Source organism: Amphiprion ocellaris, chromosome 20 (genome assembly GCF_022539595.1).
Source record: "Amphiprion ocellaris isolate individual 3 ecotype Okinawa chromosome 20, ASM2253959v1, whole genome shotgun sequence".
Taxonomy (NCBI): Eukaryota; Metazoa; Chordata; class Actinopteri; family Pomacentridae; genus Amphiprion; species Amphiprion ocellaris.
Window position 1 is genome coordinate 7,468,521 of NC_072785.1, and position 21,472 is coordinate 7,489,992.

Genomic DNA, 21,472 nt, shown 5'->3' on the forward strand with positions numbered 1-21,472 from the left:
AATCAAATCTTATTGTAATCAATGGGTTGGAAATAATCAATAAAGCATTTAGTCATTAGGTAAAAGGACTAAATAGAACACATGCAGTTCAACAATCACGATAACAATAGTATCTCTGATTAACATGAGGCTAAGTTAACATTTAACTACCAATTGGTTTAGTGCTACAAATCTATTAATTAGAGGATAAACCACATAATAATCAATCAGTTTTTATGATAGCATGTTATTAACCATAGGAAAAAGCCAAATATTCACTGTTTCCAACTTCGAAACGTGAGGATCTGCTGCTTTTTTCTGTTTCTATCACGATAAAGTGAATATGCTTCAGTTCTAAACTGCTGGTTGGACAAATCAAGACATCACCATAAGTTTCAGAAATATGTGAACTCTTGTATGATCAGCAAATTTGCAACTCAAACCATATCCAAAATTAAATGGGTTTTTCCTTTACCCATTTTTCACCTCTCCACCACCTTTCATGCAAATCAGAACAGTATTTTTTGTATAATCCTGCTGATAGACAGACTGATAATCAGTAATAGGACCACAACATATTTGGCAAATGTTATTTAATTGCAAACCTGAGGACAGAAAGAATAAAGAGAAAAAAGTAAAGAAATTATTGTGGAAACTGACTGCAAGGGGCCACAAGCAAAAAACAAGATGTGTTTCCATGTATAACACAACCTTAGTTTTTACAGTTTTACTTTCATGATTAAAAAATATTGGGATGTATATCTGTAATGTACTCAGTAATAGCACAGTGATACCTAAATTAGCTAACATTAGCCAGCATAAGCTACAGCAACAAAACACCTTAGCATATTGAAATGATTAACAGTGTGCGATACTGTTTATGAATTCAACTTTCCACTTACAAGAGAATGGAAGTGAATTTGACCACAAATACACTAAGAAAATATAGTTAAATCCATTATTTGATAACATCAGGAAACCTCACTCTGAATTTAATATTTTCTTCATCTATAATTTAAAATTTATCAGACAATAAAATATGAAGCCAAAAGTCTCATTGACGCAGAGCCAAGCGCTTCCTTCCCCCAACAACCTGGCAGTCAGTGAACTTCCCAGAAACTGTTGTGTCACTTCACACCACTGATTTCTCTCCCACACAGCCCACTGACACAGACAGGTGCAGCTTTCTTCCACACAACCAAACAGTCAGGTCGGTTGGGTCGGACAACCGTCTTCTCTCCCTCCTTTTTTTTTGCTTTATCTGCTCAAACAAGCACTTTGGTTTTTATCTGCATCTTTAACAGCCCTTAACATTTCACATCTGCTCCGACAAACTCCCATAAACATTATCAAATGCTTTCCGTATCAAAGTCAATCGCCTGCCGTTGGTCTGAATAAACAGCGCAGGAAGACTTTGACCAGAATGAGTAACAGTGAACTGGGGTTAAAGTGCTCCAAACCACCAGAGGAAAGTACCTTTAACCTGTTGAAATGAATCTATCATCAATGCAGTCTTTGTTGTAAGCATGCATGTGTGCTCCTGATACGAAACAAGGAAACAAATCCTTTATTTTAAGCGAACCTGCATGAGAGAGCTGAAGTTGCATCAGTTCTACAAAAATGTAACTTGACCCCTGAGTTATCTATTGACTTTATATAGCATAGCACAAGTGATCACATGAATTTCTTTAGATGATATTGAGACGATGGAGTTAATTTACAAAGGCTCTCCCCAATGACGAGGCCACACACTCAGTGAGCCACACACCAAACACACAGGCTGCCATCATCGCAGGTTTTCCCAGGTTAAGAGGGGTCCAGATGGGCCGGGGGATGCTCAGATGGGCCGCATTCTTGAGAAAATTTAAACCTGCCAGGACATTTTTTCAGATATGGGTGGTCTGCTGGAGTTATGCAGAGCAGGCGAGGACACAGAGAAGCACCAACTGTCGGCAGGCTGCGATGAGCAGACATCAAAGGAGTCGGGCGTCCAGTGGAAAGTGACCCGCGGTCCCAGTCCGGCTCAGTCTGTCACCTTCAGCAGCGCCGGCCCACCGAGATCACAGCGGCGCCGTCACAGATCGGCTTCACATCGTCCCAGAGGACAAGCATTCGAACACTCACATTCCCAGAATCCCAGACTACCAGTCAAGGTGTCATTGTGACACCTGCTGGACAGGACCGATAGGAACCCCAAACCCAGTGACCCTGTGACCTTTGATACACCAGTCTGGTTTTTATATTGCGGCAGGGGACCATTTACATGGTCCTCTAAAGTCTAACAAGTCCTAACATGGAATAATTAATAATTAAATGAATAAAAATCCTTAAAAGATAAGTTCATGTATTTTCAAGTATACCTTAAAACAATACTTATTACCCATTTGTGCACTTAAACAGCTTTGTGTTGCTGTTGCAAAGTTGCCAACTAGCTTTGAAAACATGAAGACATTCAGTCCTCCATGAAAAAAATGTTTGACTAAATCCACAGTTCTTGTTCGAAAGCAAAAATTAATTTTCAAGTTAAAGCTAACACTGAAACTAACATGAGCCCTTGGTGGACTGAGTTCAGCTGGATTGGGAGTTTTGCTCCAAAAGGTTACAGCACAGATTCTGTGCATGTAGTCACTTTAGCAACATCACAGCTAATCTGTTCCTCCTTAAAATGTAAATACTCAAAGCTGCGGCAGCTACATCTAGAGATACCATGTCACTGATCAACTTGAATTTGTGTTCCCTTTCAGATTTTCTATACAGAGATTGCTGAGAGTGAAGGCAACATGAAGCAACATGAAGAAAAGCTGAGGACATTTTCTGCTAATCATTTCCCTATCTACAAAAGGCATTAACACAGCAACTTTGCGGCCATAGTCAATCAAATGAAAAAGTAAATGAAAGACTGTAAACACAGAAATTAGCAGCCTGATAACAGACACCAGTCACCACTTTGGCAAATACTTTGATTTATGACCAAATACCTGCAAAACTAATGACATTCTCATTAGCGCAAGCTTGTCGTAGCTCGTATTTAGTGCTTATTATCAACTGTTAGCATGGTAACACGCTAAACTAAGACGGTGAATATGATAAATATGCCCACTAATATGCACTCTGTCAATGCACGGCCTCAAGACTCTTAAGCATAGATTATACCACCTTGCAAACGCACCCACTGACAGATGCAAGGCACCACAAACGCATTTATTGTCATCATACTACTCTCTAGTCTGCTTGAAGTTTCGTCGGAGTAGTCTATTCTATGCATGTGCAGCAGATTGGCGTCTACATATTTCATGTATCCACTCAACTCTCAAACATGCACACTGCTGACAAACTTTTTTGCTGCACAAGAACATCTGCAGAGGCGTCCTTACAGACTCTCACAGACAGGACAAATTTTGCACCACACAGACCCAAATGGACCCTCATGGATGCCGAAAGTATAAGACTGGCCTTCAACTCCCTTGTAGACACACATACAGACGCTCTTGCTTCAACTATACTACTTTCTATTGCATTTGGAGGACTCCTTTCAATACATGTATACAATTTAGACAAATATCTATATATCCTCAGCAGGTGCACTACCGACCTTGTCATACAGTGGCCATGCAGCTACAAATTTTCACACAAATTTGTATAACAAATTTGGGGCTGCAGATGGAAAAATTGACACCCCTTGTACACTGGCAGACCCTGACACATTCCCAGACACAGAAAGTACAGCTCCAGCCAAAGTCCTGCTACTAATCTTTTTAAAAAAAAATCAACTGATCAAAATGGATGTTTATAAAATATATTGAATTGTCTTGTATCACCACAGCAAAAACTAATTCATTTTTTAAAAAAGTTGGGTGATTTTATAGAAACAACAGCCCCATCATTTTTTATAATTGGGAGAAGGATTGGAACACAATAACAAATGAATAGGGGATATTACTGGTAGCCATAAATTTCACTGGAATTTTGTTTTTCCACTGTGACTCCACTGACTTTTCATTTTCTTTGGATCAAAATTTGAGGCTGACACAAGAACAGGATTCCCCTGCAATCAGCATTACCGCTTGGTCCTGCTGGTTTGACAGTCATTGTCTAGACCTGGTAATCTTGGCTCCATGTGAGCCTGACCAAGTTGTTTTCCAGGGAAATTAAAGAATGAGGTCAGTGATGAACTCACAGACAATGAGACAGACCTGCTTACTCATCCAGCCCTCGGAAAGCCATTCACACAACTCACCACTGCTGCTATAAGCCCCAAACCTGCAATTCCAGTTTGCACAACCTATTTTCCAACCCCTTGTCACTTGAAAAGTCTGCATGCGTTGGCTGTTTGTCTGTGCATTCATGCCTGCCTGCGTGCGTGATTGACATGTCAGAACAGCCTGAGCAAACATGAAAGGATCCTTGTGAGCGCTAATGAAAGGTTGAAGGGTGTGTGTTTGTGTGTTCACAGACGATATCAATCACTAACGTAAAGCAATGCTGACTAACAGAGGTCAAAAGCTACTCAGCGGAGACAAAAGGGGAGCCCTCAGGTGGAGTTCTCACTGTTACATCACAATGGTTGTGAACTCCCAGTACTGTCTGACCACTGGCTCTCAGCCAATAGGTGAGCTGCATGGAAGGAAGGGCCTGCCAAGGTGATGGATGAGGATTAAAGACTATTAGGAACTGGCATTGATTTAGGTGAAAAAAAAACACCTCAAGCTCATCTAACAGGTAACATCATGCCTCTGCTATTTCTGTCTCCTGTGAGCTCAGTGATTTAGTGGCATTTCCCAGTTGTCCTGTGCGGTACATGACAGATAAAATGTGTAATGAACTAAATGTTTCCATCGGCTAATATAATCTGTAATGTCTTTTTGTGGTATTATACCTTAGAGGCCTTTAATGATTTACTGGGAGCAGCAGCAGTAAAGAGAGTCCTTGTATTTTAGTATGTTTTATGTTTATAATGTCACCATAACAGCAGCAATAGTAAAAGAACTCTTATACAGGAAAGTTTGACTGTTGTGTTGCCTCTTTATGCCTGAGTATAAAATGAGTAGAAGATAAAAAAACGTCTTGTTTTGTTAACCAACAACCCAGAACCCAAAGATGTCCTGCTTACATTTATAGAAGCAACCTGGAGACATCAGAGAAGCCAAAAAATTACCAGATTTTTTTAAACAAAAAAAAGCCAGCAGCAATTAATCGATAGTCAAAGCAGTTTTTACAAGTTTCGATTATGACTTTTTGAGCACTTTTGTCATCACAGAAGTGCACAATATTTTGACAGGATGAGCTGGTGGTTCAGCAAATTAAGCTTTATCATCCTTCCAAAAATATTAGCCCTTAATGAACTATATTAAGTTGATAACTTCTTGTTTATGATAATTGTGCTGATGCTACATGTCCATTGCATTTGCAGTAAACAGAAATCTGTAAATTTAAGTTTTGGCAAAACAACCAGGAACCACTAAAAACCAATAAATGCCAACAAGTTCCAAGTGTACTGTTGGACTGGGTATATGAACACATTTACAGTTACAGTTTTAGTTAATGGCAGCTGCATCAGAGTCCTTCTCAGGTTCAGTGTAAACGTTTCCTAAGATCCACGCCTTTAAAAGAATGGGAGCACTTCACCTTATCACAAAACAAATAAGTGGTTTGTACACTGAACAGAGTTTCAATGGCATAAAACAGCAGAGCAATGCACAAACATCTGAAGAGAAAACACACGGCCGCTGTTATGTAAGAAAATGCAAAACCACCACAGATGTTGTCCATTCATTGGTAAGGAGAGTATTTTAATATATTTGGTCCTTGTAGCTGCTAAATACATTCATCTAGCTCAAAACCCAAATATAAAATGAGCAGAAAAGAAATGGGTAGTTCGATTTCTTGAGGGAAAATTCACAATCTATATCAATCAACATGAAAGTAGCAACTTTAGCTTGTAGCCACATACCTGCAAAACTAAAGCCATTCCAACGAGCCTTGCTAAAACTTTGAATGCGTTGCTAATTAACACATGCTATCATGCTAAGCATAAACATACCCTTGTTTTTTTCACTGTCTACATCAGAACAGAATATTGCTATTTTACATATATTTGCCATAATTTTAAAGAAAAAATATGTATATCAAGGTTTTAAAAAATTATAAATATTTAAAGCTGTGATTTTTTTTTTTAAATCTTTTTTTAAATTGCAGATAATGATTAGCAATGCTAACAATGTTTGACTGCAAAATTACACCATGCCATTCAAATCAGCAAAACATAATGGTATTTCACAGCTATATACATTTTTAAGCTGTTATTTTACAGATTTTCACTGTTTTGCTAAATTATAGGTAATATCTGGTAAAATCCTAGAAAAAAGTCCTAACTTATGTGTTGATTGTAAAAAAAAAACAGACCCAAACTGAATATAACATCTACCAAGAAGCTGTTTTTTCTTATTTTATATATTTTTCTTACAATGTATGACAGTAAAAATGCACTGTAATTACTGTATTTGAATCTGTTAGATATATATACATGTAGATACTTGCCATTATTTTCAGCATTGTTTAGTGTATGCAAATGTAACAGTATTCCATCGTTTTATAACACACTTTCTCTCTCACCCTTGCTGCCAGATGTTCTCCTGGGATCCTTTCTGTACAGTGCAGATGTGATCTGAGGCCTGTGTGACGTCTGTGCTCTGATTCCTTAATGCTGAACGCTCCCATTTCGGGGCTTTTTACAAGGACACCTGAGCTATGGCCTCGGCCATTTGTCATAATTACACCTGACGTTGGAAACTTCTCCTGTCACACTGAAAATGGCTCCTATCAAGCAGCTCGTGCAGCAGTCACCTGCGAGCAATCACTCATCCACCTTCTCCTGTTCCCTGAAACACACACTTTTAAGCTTACAGTGCCCAGGTCCTCGTCCACAGAGGGGCCATTCTACCACCAGATGCTGGCGTGCAAAGCTGCAGCCGAGGACTATTTTCATAATGACAAGAGAGATTTGTAGAAGGGGGGCAGAGTTGTTGTGGAGAGCAGACATGATGTAAAATAACTTAACTGCTTCATAAAATGCACTGGGGGAGGAGGGAAGGGTAAGAGGAAGGAGAAGCCCCCATGAGGGGAACAGCCTAGCTGAGGACCACAGTCGGACTACACAAACCACCATGGAGCTCTGAGCCAAAATCAACACGAGCGGACCGAGCAGATGCTGTTTTTGTTGCTGCCAAATTACGCTTTTTTTGCTACTTGACCCTTTTGGTGGGTAGGTAAACGTGCCTGACCGTGCATTTTTCACCCTTTACTTTAGCCCCCCATTTTGTATTTTACAGTGAGTGTAAAAAAAAATTAGGAAACGGTTTATTGTAAGACATTAAATAGTGGTTAGGAACACAAATGTTTATAATTAAAATCTGAAACTATGAAGTCATTATGATTATTAAATCCATGATACATACATTACTGGTACATAAACAGTAACTGAATAATTGCGACCACAGCATATCATGGGTTTAATCATACTTAATGAGATATAAATGTCTGTTAACAATTTCATGTCCTTATTTCTTGTTACAATAACATTATTGTATATAATAAAACCTTCTTAACTCGTCCAAACAGCACCATGTACCAGAGCCAGGAACTGCAAAAACAGAAATAATCCTCAGATATTCAATTTTTGGCTAATCTTTTATCTAATTATAAGTGGCTAGGTTGGGAAACTAACAAAATCTGAGCTTAAAATCATGATTCCACATGTACACATTAAAACATTCACCAAAAGTAAGCAGCTTGAAGTCACTACATTTTAAAAAAAAAACACATAAAATTTTGCGCTTTTCAATGCAGCCAAGGAGTCATTAGTGACTTAGCTGTGACCAACAGTCGTGTGACAAAAATTCAGGAACTTTACTGCTGACCTGGGATGAACTGCAGGCAGTGTTTACACAGAGCAGACAGGAGACAAGCATGGAAATGAGTTTGAAATGCAAATATTTCAATATCTATTGTCTGTGTATTGGTAAAACCTGTTGATACTTGTTGAGAACAAGTGTTTTTTAGTTTTGTAAAATAAATTTTCACAGAAATTCAACTTTCATTTTTGGGGGGTGTTTTTTTCATGATATATGGCATTTTAACTGTGTCATACTGTATGGAAGATATTTTTTGAGTTCTCAGTACTTCTGGTCTTGGTTGTGCTGTTTCCATAGAGGTGCAGGACTTTATATTGTAGTGAAATATGAGCCCATGGTGAGTAAAAATGTGGCAGGACAAATGAACACACTGAAACTGCTTGGAGTTCAGTGGGTTAAATTATAGATGCTGATAAAGGTTTGAAGGTTAAAATGAAGGGTTACCCAACTCCAGCTACGTTTGGGTTCCTACAGGGGGGTAATTACATAAAACATTAGGCTCCACGGTGCTACAAGGTGCGTGTCAAATAAAGTCGTGTGCCATTGTGATGAGCATTTATGCTGACAGCTCAGCATTGGCCTGATGCCAGCTACAGTACAAGCTTCCTCTGTACATCTCCATGGCTGTGAGAGGAGGAATAATGAGGCAGCGGTGCTCACAGGTGGCTCTCCGCAGAGTTCAGAGGGTCGGACCACAGCTTAACGTTGCACCTTGGAAATATCAGCTGTCAGTCCACACATCAAAGCAGCTCTATAAATATACGCTGACTGTGCCCCTCTGCTCTCAGCTTCACCAACCTGAGTGGGTAAAAGGGGGTACGGGGTGGTTCAGGGGGCTGCACCACAAAATCGACCCAAGCCGGAAATCACACTGTTTTCCTTGACTCTCAAACGGGGGGCTTTTTTCGAACAGAGCAAATGGTTGAAAAAACATAAGCTATGAATGTCCAGCATATTTCATAATCAGACGTCATACTGCAGCACACCTGCACAAACAGCAGCCGCACTGTAGCCTCCTGTAGATCGGCCCTAATTCACATGGCAACAAGCCCCTTGGCGGCTCTCGGGCCATTTTTGGGCCAACGTACGTTTGCATATAAAACACAAGTTTCAGCACTGAGAGAAAACTGAAGAAAGCAGTTGATCTTAGAGCTGCAGTGCACATACATAAAGGCATGCACTGAAGATACCTGCAAGAGTGTCCATTCTCAAGCTCCTGTAAGGCCTTGCAGGATTAATTTTTTGTTTAAAACCTTATAGTAGTTGAAATAGTTGGGTAGTTATTTTTTAACAGTTTTACTTTGGGGGTTATTCTTCTTTTGCTCAACCAGCTCTGATTAGGTTGAAACTTTTTTTGATCATAGTCTTTTTGATATCTAAAATGGTATCTGTGAAAATTTGGCTTGATATATATATATATATATATATGTATATATATGTGTGTGTTGGTGTGTATACATATATCATATATGTGAATCAAGCAAAAATTTAAATATTAAAGTGAAATCACATGTAGATACTGCAAAAATACTCGATTAGTGTACGATAGTGGAGAAAACCAACTTAAATAACTGCATTTGGAAAAAATAGAAATCATTCTAGAAAGATTTTAGGGGAGGGCGTCTGCATCCAAAATCAATTAAAATTTAAAAAAAAAAAAAAATGCCTTATTCATGTGGTGCAACTGTTACAAATGCATCTACAATAGTTTATTAGTTTTTAAACTTGACTGACTTGAACTGTTAAATAAATTAGTGCCTCATGTGGTGGCAGAAATGACAAGATGCTGCCAACAGAGTACCTGTTTTTGGTCAACATTATCCTTTTCGCAACTGAAATATATCCAATTTTTCCGTATAATTGGCTGCTTTTTGCAGCCAAATCTTCCTTTTCAATGTTTCCGTGCTCACTTGAGTGAGTTTGTTGATGTCAACAAACTCTGTGTCATCTAAATAAAGTTCTAAACAAAAAAATTGTGTATTAAGAAGCCCTATATCGCAATAAATCATGCTTTTTCAGATTTTTCTTGCAGATTTGTCACAGAAAATGAGAATAGAGTGAAGTTTTCTTTTTATAATAAACCATAAAAAACCTGTAGCGTGATGTGCCTTATTTGACGTCACAATTTTGATGATAAAATGACATATTATGCATATATATCAAGCCAAATTTTCACAAATACCAGATAAAAGGTTTTAAGAAAGGGCTGTCAACCCACCTACATGCTACCACGGGCATATTTTTTTTGCACATTGAAATTTGTGGCTGTATTTGGATGACAATATGTCATAATTTAAGATAAAAACCCAAAATTTCAGTTATTTCTCACCATGTCATCAATAAAATCTGCAATATTGGACAAGAAAATCAAATAATTCCTGATTATATATGGGTTGAGACTGAAAAAAAATGGGATCTATTATGAAAAGTCCCATTTTTAAGCTCATATTGACAAAAAAAATGGCAATGCAGAAGTCAACTTGTGATATTTTCTGAAACACATGCAGTGGTTTGTCACAATAATACAAACAAAACCAGTAGAATACATTAAATTTGGAAATACTTGGTCACAAAAAAGAAAAAAAACTGTCATAAGAACATAAAAATACTGGTATATAGCCTAATCAAAGTAGAAAGCAGAGAGAGTTCTGGAGTTTCAAAGTGATTTTCAAAATATAACTAACAAAACTTTTTCTCAATTTCAGCAGATTCATCAATTCTTAGTTTATTAATTTTTTACTTTATAATAATTTGATATAGCATGATAAAATTTCACAAATATCTTCATAAATACAATATTTTTATGATTAAAATGTTTAGGCAAATTGTCAAGCAGAAATTGATTTGTGTCATTTCTCACCATTTAGGATGAAATATCCATGTTTTTATGGTCAAATAAACCAAAATTTAAGCCTTGTACCTTGATCTGAAATGAACCACAGTTGTCAAATAAATGCAGTTCAATAAAGAAGTTCCACATTTCCCTCTAAAATGTAGTGGAGGTGAGCCATAAAGTAGCATGAAATTCAAAGTTCAAGTACCTCAGCATGAAACTTAAGTACTTCAATAGCTGCCTTCCTATAATGTGTCTATGCAGCTGTAGTTTTATATCAAAAGCTTAATCAGGTGTTGTTAGACTTGGATAAAAACACACACCATGGCTGCTCAGAATGGTAGGTACAGAGGCAACAAGCCAACAAGAGCAAACAGAAAACCAAACACACACTCAGCCACAGTCACTCAACCTAATGGCATCCTGGAGTTCCTCAAGAGGCCCATGTCAGACTCAGCCACCGCCACTACTGTCGGCGGCTTGGAAGCTCCACATGGAAAACACAAACACTTCCCTCTACAGGCGAGTCATTCTCCCACAGTCGGAAAACATGACGGCCGGATTACGACCAGAGATGCTTATGCAACAAGAAGCCCCTGCAGCTCTGCCCAGGGAGGAGGGGGATGTGTAATACTGTTTAATTCTTATCTGAGCTTGTCTGAATTCTAAAACACTGTGTGTGCCTGAAGCACACGTGAGTGTTTGCTGTGACCAGTACAAACACACAGGTGATATGACAGTAATGCTGTTAAATACAGTTAAGTCATAAGTAGGAGGTGACAGTTTGTTTGTGCCAGGAGTTAATTTGTTTCTGATGCTACTGCAGGACCTTCATCACTCACAGAGAGACAGGAAGGAGCGGGAAGGTTGTGCAAGTGACTCTACACCTCTTACATCACTTTATTCTACTACTGAAAGCATTTTTTTAAGGCAACACTGGTGCATATGATGTTGAAATGAAATGGTCCACATTCAGAATATGCAACTTTATCATCCAGGAGTAAAGATTCTCATACAATGATGGAGAGGTTTGCTTCCTTAATTACAACAAATGACAAGAATTCAGCAGCCTGAAGTCATAGCAGCAGTTCTGTGAGGCTAAAAGGCTGACATGAACATCCTTATGTTTAGCAGCTCTACCATGTTCAGCATCTTAGGCTTTCTTTTGTTCTAGACTGATATCTTCCTCTCTGTAAAACAAAAAAAGTGTCCACACAAACATAATTTTACAAATACCCTCCTATGCACAAGAATGTAACAATGAATACAAGCACTTCTAAAAGTACACCAGGTCTACATCAAGAAATACCAGAGAAGACTGTCCTTAAGTCTTTTCTAGAGACTTTAAATCACAGATGCAGTAGACCAAGAAGTACTGGGAACAGCAGATACATCACCAGTAACATGGGGCAGCAATGCCAAGTTAAAAACTTCTAATTGTTAGTAGTCAGTAAACGTAAAGAAATTTGTGTATATTTTCACCATTGTTGTTGTTTCATACTCATGCTTATTAGATATAGCAACAATGTGCAGTTAAGAGTTTATATGGGATGTTATTGTTTCCCAAATCTCCAAAGCATTTCAATAAATTACAATCTGAGTGACCTAAAATGCCATGTGGATGTGGATGAAAATATTCATATTAGCGCAGACAAGGCCTTAGTTTGCTATGTTGACTTTTAAAATTTGCTAATTAACACAAAGTACAATTGAGGCTAACCGGGTATTGCACAAATTAAATGTTTGGCCTCTTGGTAGTGCTTTAGTGGATTCTTTTCCTGGCAACCCATTTAATAGTTGGCAAGATATTTCCTATTAAACAAAAATTATCAATCTCATGGATGGCACTTGAGGAAAAGTTAGTAGTAGGATTCCTCTTAATTGAACTATGACCCAAATTTTGTGCAAGTCCACCAAGTAAATATTGAAATATTTCACTCAATTAACAATATTCCAACACATCCAACTACATTTAAAGGTACGCAACGACTTCAGAGGCCAAACATACAAAAAATTATATAAAAAAAGACTGAACATGAACACTGATAATTAAGTTTGTCCTATTATTTGGTGGATTTTCATTTCCTAAAAGTAAATAGAAAATGCCACTGCTATAGAACTGATAGCATACGGTTGATCACAGTTAAAAGCACCTAAGACAGCCGATAATTAAATGGACTCAGTGCTATGTTTTGATGCAAACAGCTGTAAAGAGACCTTGGCAGCATTAGCGGTCAGATATTGCATCTTAACTCACCAAGTGAGTGTCTAAGGTCATGTTTGGTGGGGAGAAAAAGCAGGAATTAAATGTGTAGTTCAGAAGAAGACTGTAGCAGAGCCAACCCCTCCAGTAGGATCCCATCAACCCCAACTATGATGACGTTAGAATGTGCTAAGTGCAAGGATTCCCACTTCAAAGTGGAAAACGAAGACGGACCCGAGCTCCAGTACAGTGTGGCGTCTGTTTGAACCGTGTTAAGACAGAACACAGACTGGGGCCCTTGGGCCCGCTGTACTGAGGGGAAGCTGGCATCGGTTATGTTGGACAAGTAAGACACTCTGATCAGTGCCCAAAAACATGAGTCTGAAAAGGCTGAATGGAAACGGAGCTGGACTTGAGATTAAGCAGTGGTGACACGTGCAAACAAAAAAAATTGGAGAAGCATACGCACCAACGGCCTCAGAAGGAGAAGATAGACAGATGCTGAATGTGCACCCAAAGGAAGTTCGCGCTCCTCCTGCAGCAGCCACATCCTCGGACCACATGGGAAGCAGCAGCATCCATTTTAATAACTGCTCTTATTTTCTGTCTTGCCAGCAGCTGTGACTGTAATTCATACTCTGTCATGTACGTGGAGAGCTGAGCTGTGGCTAACTGTCCTAGACACCTGGAACAGAGAAACAACACGGGAGAAAGGGACAGGAAGGGTCAGGGATAGTTTGCAGTGAAAGTGTCATTACAACAATGTAAAATTACTCTGCTAAATCTCCATTCAGCATTCCGAACAAGTAAGCATTACCAGCACAATTTACTGAAACAGTTCTCATTCTGCTGGAAAAGTATTACATTTTGCATATTGAGATTTTAATATGAATGCATCAATGTGGAATGAGCATTTTAATGTTGTTACTGTGGCTCTAATGATTATAGATAGAGCTTTGTAACTTTGTGAAGTAGTCCCCAACCCGTGGTAAAGGAAATATTCAGAAATATGAGGGAACCAAAATGGGTTTTTTTCAGCAGCAGTATTGATTACTAGTATTTAAGGAGACCGATAACAGATATTTGGAACCAATTAACATCCATCCATCCATCCATCCATTATCTATACACCGCTTAATCCTCACTAGGGTCGCGGGGTGGGGCTGGAGTCTATCCCAGCTGACTCTGGCGAAGGCAGGGGACACCCTAGACAGGTCGCCAGTCTGTCGCAGGGCCACATACAAAGACAAACAAGCACTCACACATTCACACCTACGGGCAATTTAGAATAATCAATTAACCTCAGCATATTTTTGGACTGTGGGAGGAAGCCGGAGTACCCGGAGAAAACCCACGCATGCACAGGGAGAACACGCAAACTCCATGCAGAAAGATCCCGGGAAAGCCGGGACGCGAACCAGGGACCTTCTTGCTGCAAGGCGAAAGTGCTAACCACTACACCACTGTGCAGCCCACCAATTAACATTTGAAGTAAAAATTAAAATATTTCCATTAAATTCAACCAATACAAACTCCAAAAGAGATATTTTCAGCAAGACATTATAGGTGAAATGGATCTATCAAACAGTGCTGTAAACACAGTATAACTACAGATAGATACAGTTTAAATTCATATATTATTCAAGTAGTTGGTTACAAAATAATGAGACCAATAGTCAGAAAAATGCTCAGTATCTGGTGCCATAATCGGCCAGGCGTACCACTATTCAAACACCACAGGGTACACAGAATATTACAAGGTAAAGTACTGGATTCAACATGGTACACGAGTAAAATTACAAAAGTGTTATGATCAAAAATCACTTCAGTTATCAAAAGTGAAAGTACTAGATTGTAACAAATAACACATTGTACCATGGCATATTATTATTTAATTTGTCTATATATTTTATGACTGGGGTACTCAAATACTCAAAAAATACCTCAAAACTACACTTAAGTAAAGTACTGTAAAGTACTGTACATTTAAGTGAAGTACTGTACACTTATGATCCCAACATGAGGCCTGGTTTCCCTTCAAAAGGTCACAATACAAAAGCAAGGGAGGCTGGAGTAAGTCCCACTGATCTCCCATTGATCTCTCCATTTGTTGTGAGTTATGAAATAATCTTTGAACTTTCAATGATTCCTTGAAACCCATTGAGAAGTTTTGAAATCACTCAACACTTAACATCATCCTGTGTTTTTGTAAAAGGATTACGACCACAAAAGACCGGAAACCGCTGGTTTAATAAATAACAATGTTTTATATCCTGTAAGATTGTCATAGTTTTTTTATGTGACATTTGATATGAAAAGTTTGATAAGACGTGTAACTATAATAAATAAAAAGTACAGTATGTCCCTTCAAAATATAGGACAGGAGCATAAAACTAGCATAAAGTAGCAGATAATAGAGAGATTAAAGAAAAGCAGAAGTAAAGATAAACAGTTCTATCTGCTTTCCAGGTCTAACAACAAGAAGATAAAAGGAGGGGTTGAATACAGATGCAAACATTTGCCTATTATCTGATATACTGAAACGCAGGATGTCATAAATTAATTATAGTGCAAATAATGTGAGTTTGAATATGGAAAACAGTTTGCACAAACGTAGGCAGGGCGGTGGAACATTTCTTCTTCTTCTTGGCAGCTTCTCCTTTGACCTCAGGCCCAGATCCGTTGTGCTTGAATGTTGCCTGGTTATGAAAGCACTTCTCAACACGGCTCTGCACTGATGTGTTGCGTAAAGCGGATTGCCTGCGACAAGTTCAAGAAAAAGGCTTTGCGGCCGTGGAGTTGTTTGTGTTGTTGTATCTGCTCTGAATCACTCAGTAATACCTCATTTAAGGGTTCGGTAATAACACTTTATCTACAGCGGTTAACTCTGCAGATTTCTACCACATTAGAGGCAGCCACGATGGCTCCTCCTCAACACACTTCGATTTCAAACAATTACGCCTGATATAAAATACATGTAAAGCAGCGTAGGAAAGCGCAGTTCCCTCTCATTATGCAAAGCCTTGCAGGAGATAAGCCGTGACCGTTGACAAAAACGGCAGGTTTGGAGAGCGCTGCAGATGGCCACAGGTTCAAACTGTCAACATGGAATATGCACAAACCTGCTGCCTGTTGTGGCTTTACACAGGAGCTCTGCCAGATACGGAGTGTAATTTTACTAACTGGCGGGCTGAGAGAGACGAGAGCGAGGACTGTACCCAACATGGCCGGTTTTCATCCAGGATCTGTCACCTCATAGCTCTCTGAAGCCCGTCTCCAGGACTCAGAGTGTCTAATTTCACATGCCTTAAGACAGGAAATGGATAGCGAGGAGCTGAGTTTTAAAAGTGACCTCAGGGAGCACACCTGGGAAGAGGGAAGGGTTTGCTTTCTGAATTTCCACAAATCAGTACAACTCAGTTAATAAAGAACCTACACAGAGAGCACTGTTTAGGCGACCTTCATGGATGAAGGCCTGCTAGTTGAAAATATTCAGGCTCCACAAAAAATTGTGTCATGTATGACGACTGTCGCACCATTTGTCCATGGGGAGGAATCTGCAGCTTGGCTTGTTTGTTTTACTAATCTGTACAAGCAGATAAATGATTTATGAATGACTCATTATAAAAAGTGTGTCACACGAAGGTCTTATTGCCAAATAAAAGGTAAACAGCTCTGTTATATAAGTCCTACAATGACAGCACTGTACTACGTCAGCAAACATTCGCTAAAAGTAGCATTAAAAACAAGCCACAACAGATAAGAACGTCGTTCATTTTGCAGGGAGGTGGGTTTAAATATCAAAATAATGTTGACCAGCTGGTGACACTACAAAAGCAGGAATTGGAAAAATCATCATCATACTCTGAGCACCATGAATGCTTCGGTCGATTGTTTATAGCAGCCCATTTAATCATTGTGGAGATATCACTCTGGACTAAAGTGGTGACCCAACCCATTATTATATTGTACTGAGTCATTTTTTATTGCAAAATAAATATCATTTGAGAGACAATGTTTTGAAAACATCATAAAAGATCTTTCCAGACATAAAAATTTAAGCCAAACTACTACTGGATTTTTAGGGCCGATGCCAAAACTGACTTTAAGGGAGTTGAAAATAAATAAATAAATAAAATAAATACAGATTTTATGGTCTGTAAGTATGTACATACAGCATATACAAACTGCATGTTAAACTTGTATTGAAAAGGGTCATTGTTTAACTTTCCATTAACGTATTTCATGAAATAGCAACTTTGCGTGACGACAGCGCTTGGCTCTGCGCCGTTCTCTGCTACATGTGCTGCAGACAGTGCTAAGGGTAGCACAAGCAATGTGGCTGGAGCATACCTGCTGTCTAAATTACTCAAAGCATATTTTTCTGCACCATATTCCGCCAAAACAAAAAGGTTTTATATTGACAAATATCGGACAATACATATGCTGATACGGATATCTGCATCAGGCCATTATCAGCCCACAATACCAGCTGACCGATATATCAGTCAGACTCCAATAAAAATACACTGACTAGGATTGCATTTTGCCAATATTGCTCATTTCAGAGGTTTGGTTATGGGTGTAGGCATCTCGTACTTTAGTGAAAAGTCCATTCTCAGTGTATGTGCACTGAAGTTTTGAGGTTTCCATTTGTAAGCTGCATATTGAACCTTGGTTGGCCTCATTCATTGCAACTGGACATCTCTTTATGGTTCTTAATGGTTCCCCATGTATCCAAGAGGCTTCTTTAATAGACCTGAAGGATTAGCATGACGTGAGTGACCGAGAATCCACACAGACATATACTGTAAAAGTCATATTTGTTTCAAGCTGCTAACTCTGATGTTGTCCTGATATTAATAGACCAGGCAAAAAAGCAAGCAAACTGCAGTCTGGAAAAAAAAAAGAAAGAAGTGACACTGTGTAGGGTTGCTGATTTAGTAATCTGCTACCTTTAAAACGGCGTAAGGACAAACAGTACAGTAAGGTCAAGAAGAAGAATGAGCGATCAACGAGCCGCTCTCCATCCCTGCTGGTCTAACCCTGACTGCAGGAGGGCCTGACTGCCAAGCAGCCTACATGGGAGGAAAAAGTGACTAAAAACGGCCCTGAGTTTTCCAGCAGGATCTGAGCAAAAAGACCCAGACTCTGTCCAAAGCTGTGAAGGCATCAATGTGTCTCGGCAAAGGCCTGACGCATTCGCTCATTCACACGTCAAGCAAGTTTCCCCTCAATGGAGACCTCTTTCTTCGCTGGCCCTGATTCAGTGGAAATGCAAATGTTAAGGCCTTGCCCTGATTTGATGGAACTATTCATTTTGTCGGCTTGCCCTGCCGACCAAACCTCTGTGCCCCCCACGCCCTCAGTGACGCTCAATAAATGCACCATGACGCTATCATTCGTCCCACCGCTGTCCACTGCCAACCTGACATTCAGCAGTCCAGCAGACTTTAAATACATCACTATCATCTCCACACATGTGCACACACATGGTCATTTTAGTGAATTCAATACATGACAATACAAAGATATGAAACAACTCATCGTGAACAATAGAGTGGGACATACTGAACAGGTTTCAGACCTAAAATATCTTACTTTATATTGCCATCTACAATTTGAGAGATATGAAAAAATGGAGAGCAAAGTTGTAAAAGCAAACTTTCACATATTTAGAATAAAAATTTCTATTATAAATCCTCTTGGGCATAATGTCAATAAGCTCACATCACTGTAATATTCTTAGGAAAGTTAATATTTCATCATTTCATTTCATTTACTAATATCAAAGTGACATAGAAATGCCTATATAACCAGGCCTTCAATGAACTGTTGGTTCCTCTTATGGTTTCCACTTTAAGGGGAACTGTTAATTTTAGATATAGAAATATCACTGTAACATCTATAATAGTACCTTTCTAAAAATTAATTTAGATAGACTGCCTTTTCTGTTTCAGCGTACTCCATTTTCCCAGAACTTACAGCTATTTATGACAGAAATTATATCATCAAACTGTTTGAAAATTGTTTTATATGTATCTCTGTGTTCAGTTTTGTGTATTTTAAAGACCTATCTGGCTGTAAATACTGTGCTTTATGGAATGATACAAATAAGAAATAAAGCAACTATGCAAAGCGCTCACCCTAACACCCAAGTTAAGCTTTACATTCACACAAAATAGAACAGAAGGAAGCCTTAAACACCTCCTTTTTATGTTAAATAGGCGGGGTTTTCTTGCATAAGGAATATATTGCACAGTCCAAAGACATTTTAACCAGCATCCACATGATAACTGATTAAAAACCAGTTTTGCTGTAGGTGGGGATTCATTTCCTCAAACAGAACAGATATTATTTTTGTTTATCAAATGGTCACAAAATGCACAGACCTCAGTCAAATGAAGTAACAGACTCAATGCCTTCGCTGTTGCGTTCATGCAGACTGTTGTGTGTAAACACTGCCCCAAAGGCCCAGTCTCAGCCAGGAAAAACTGTGTTAGGACATCATAATTTGCATCTAAAACATTATTAGTCTGTTCTAGTGTTTTTGTTTCTCCTCTGTGGTTTCAGTGAGGTCAAGGCACACACAAACACACACTTGATGCTGTTGAGGATATTCTACATTAATCCCTGGACTTTAATCCATTCATACTTCCTGTTAAGCAAACTCTAACCCGACCACAGAGAACAATGAAGTCACACACAAAAAGGCCGCTGAAACTCAAGCTTAAAATCACAGTACGGCATGCACACGTGAGCGATGCAACACTCTCACAAAACAGGCCTTACAATTTGCCTCAGGGACAAGACACTTGTCATCTGCGGCGCACAGATTACAGGTTGCGAATCTCCATATTTGGAGTGCGAGTGACTGATTGGAGGAAGCATGATGAAGCCACATGCTGACACTGCCAAACGAGGCCGGGCCACCGCAGCTTCATGCCATTAGTGCAACAGAGTGTGTGAAGTGGACACACCCTCCCACAGGTAGGCAGGCATTGCTTTGGTTGAGGGCCCCAGGGTGGCAGGGGACTCGCAGCCAATTTAAGGATTTGACAAGACACGTTAATGACCCAGATTCCCACTATCTGGTACAAGGTGTGGCAGCCAGAGAGGGAGGTGGAAAATTTTTTCATGAGTTCGCTTTTACAGGCGAATAGAAATCTGTCATTGCAGCATTATATGCATAAACAAACTCAATTTTTTTATAATGCTTATATAATGCTGAAGTCACAGGCAGTAAAAAGTGCATGACAGGTTAAAAACAAAGAGTGAAGTCTTCGTATTCACTGGAATGACAGGCAAACTGGTTCATAAAAAAATAAAAATTACAACTGCACAGCTTACAGAGTTATATTTTAAGCCAATCTTTGTCCTGTAGCTTGGAAGGCCCAGTCACAAAAACAACCTGCTCGGCAAACTAATCTTTAAATGCAGACTGATGACTCAGGATCAACCTGTGTTCTCAAGCCACACAGCCAAGACTGGTTGTCTTTACTGGTGAAAAAGAGCCATCATGTGGTCGAGTCAATGCACTGCAGCTTAGGACAGGCGCTGAGGATGATTATGTCAATTTTACATACAAATAATTGAAAAATACTTCAGTATATCCCCAGCTCATCGGTTATGTCTTCATATAAGTACCAAAAAAGAAGAGGCAGCTGCTGCATTATTGAAACTTCCATATGATTGAATGAAAAAAACAAAAACACTTCCATGACAGAGATACACACTGCTTGGCCAAAAAAAGAGAGTCACCGCCTGGATTTAACTAAGCAAATAGGTAAGAGCCTTCCATTGGAATATGTTTCAGCTGCAACAACTTATTCAATCCTAGCTGATGCAGTGAGAAGCATTTCTTCAACAATTACGTCGGACGACATATCCTGTGGTGATGGAAAGGATGTTTATCTGTCTCAGAGGGGTCAAATTCTTGGCCTGCTTCAGGCAAAGAAAACAACTAAGGAGATTGCTGAAACTACAAATATCGGGTTAAGAACCATCCAATGCATTATTAAAACCTAGTAGGATAGCAGTGAAACATCACCTTCAAGGAAGAATTGTGGTCGGAACAAACTCTTGGATGGTCGTGATCCGAGATCACAAACGTTTGGTGAAATAAGAAATCAACAGGAGGACTCACAGCTACGTTTAACAGTGCAAGTAAGAGTATTTCCACATCCACAATGAGAAGGAAACTCCAAGGATTGGGACTAAACAGCTGTGTAGCGCTAAGAAAACCACTGATCAGTGAGGCTAATCAGAAAACAGGCTTCAACTTGCTAAGGAGAATAAAGATTGGACTCTGGAGCAATGGAAGAAGGTCATGTGGTCTGATGAGTCCAGATTTACACTGTTCCATAGTGATGGGGGCATCAGGGTAAGAAGAGAGGCAGATGAAGTGATGCACTCATCGTGTCTAGTGCCAACAGGCCTGTGGGGGTTAGGGTTATGATCTGGGGTTGGTCAGGTTCAGCAACGTTATGTTCCCAAAGAATGAGGTCAGCTGACTACCTGAATATACTGAATGACCAGGTCTTTCCA

The 21,472-nt window shown here is 39.2% G+C and overlaps 1 long non-coding RNA gene across 1 annotated transcript in view; it reads right to left on the minus strand.

The window, feature by feature from the left end:
- Positions 1-21,472, minus strand: part of LOC111569584 (uncharacterized) — a 139,046-nt gene that overhangs the window by 115,937 nt on the left and 1,637 nt on the right. Inside the window, exon 2 of the long non-coding RNA XR_002746223.3 lies at positions 13,395-13,610. This is a non-coding gene — a long non-coding RNA (uncharacterized LOC111569584). The remainder of the gene's footprint in view (positions 1-13,394; positions 13,611-21,472) is intronic.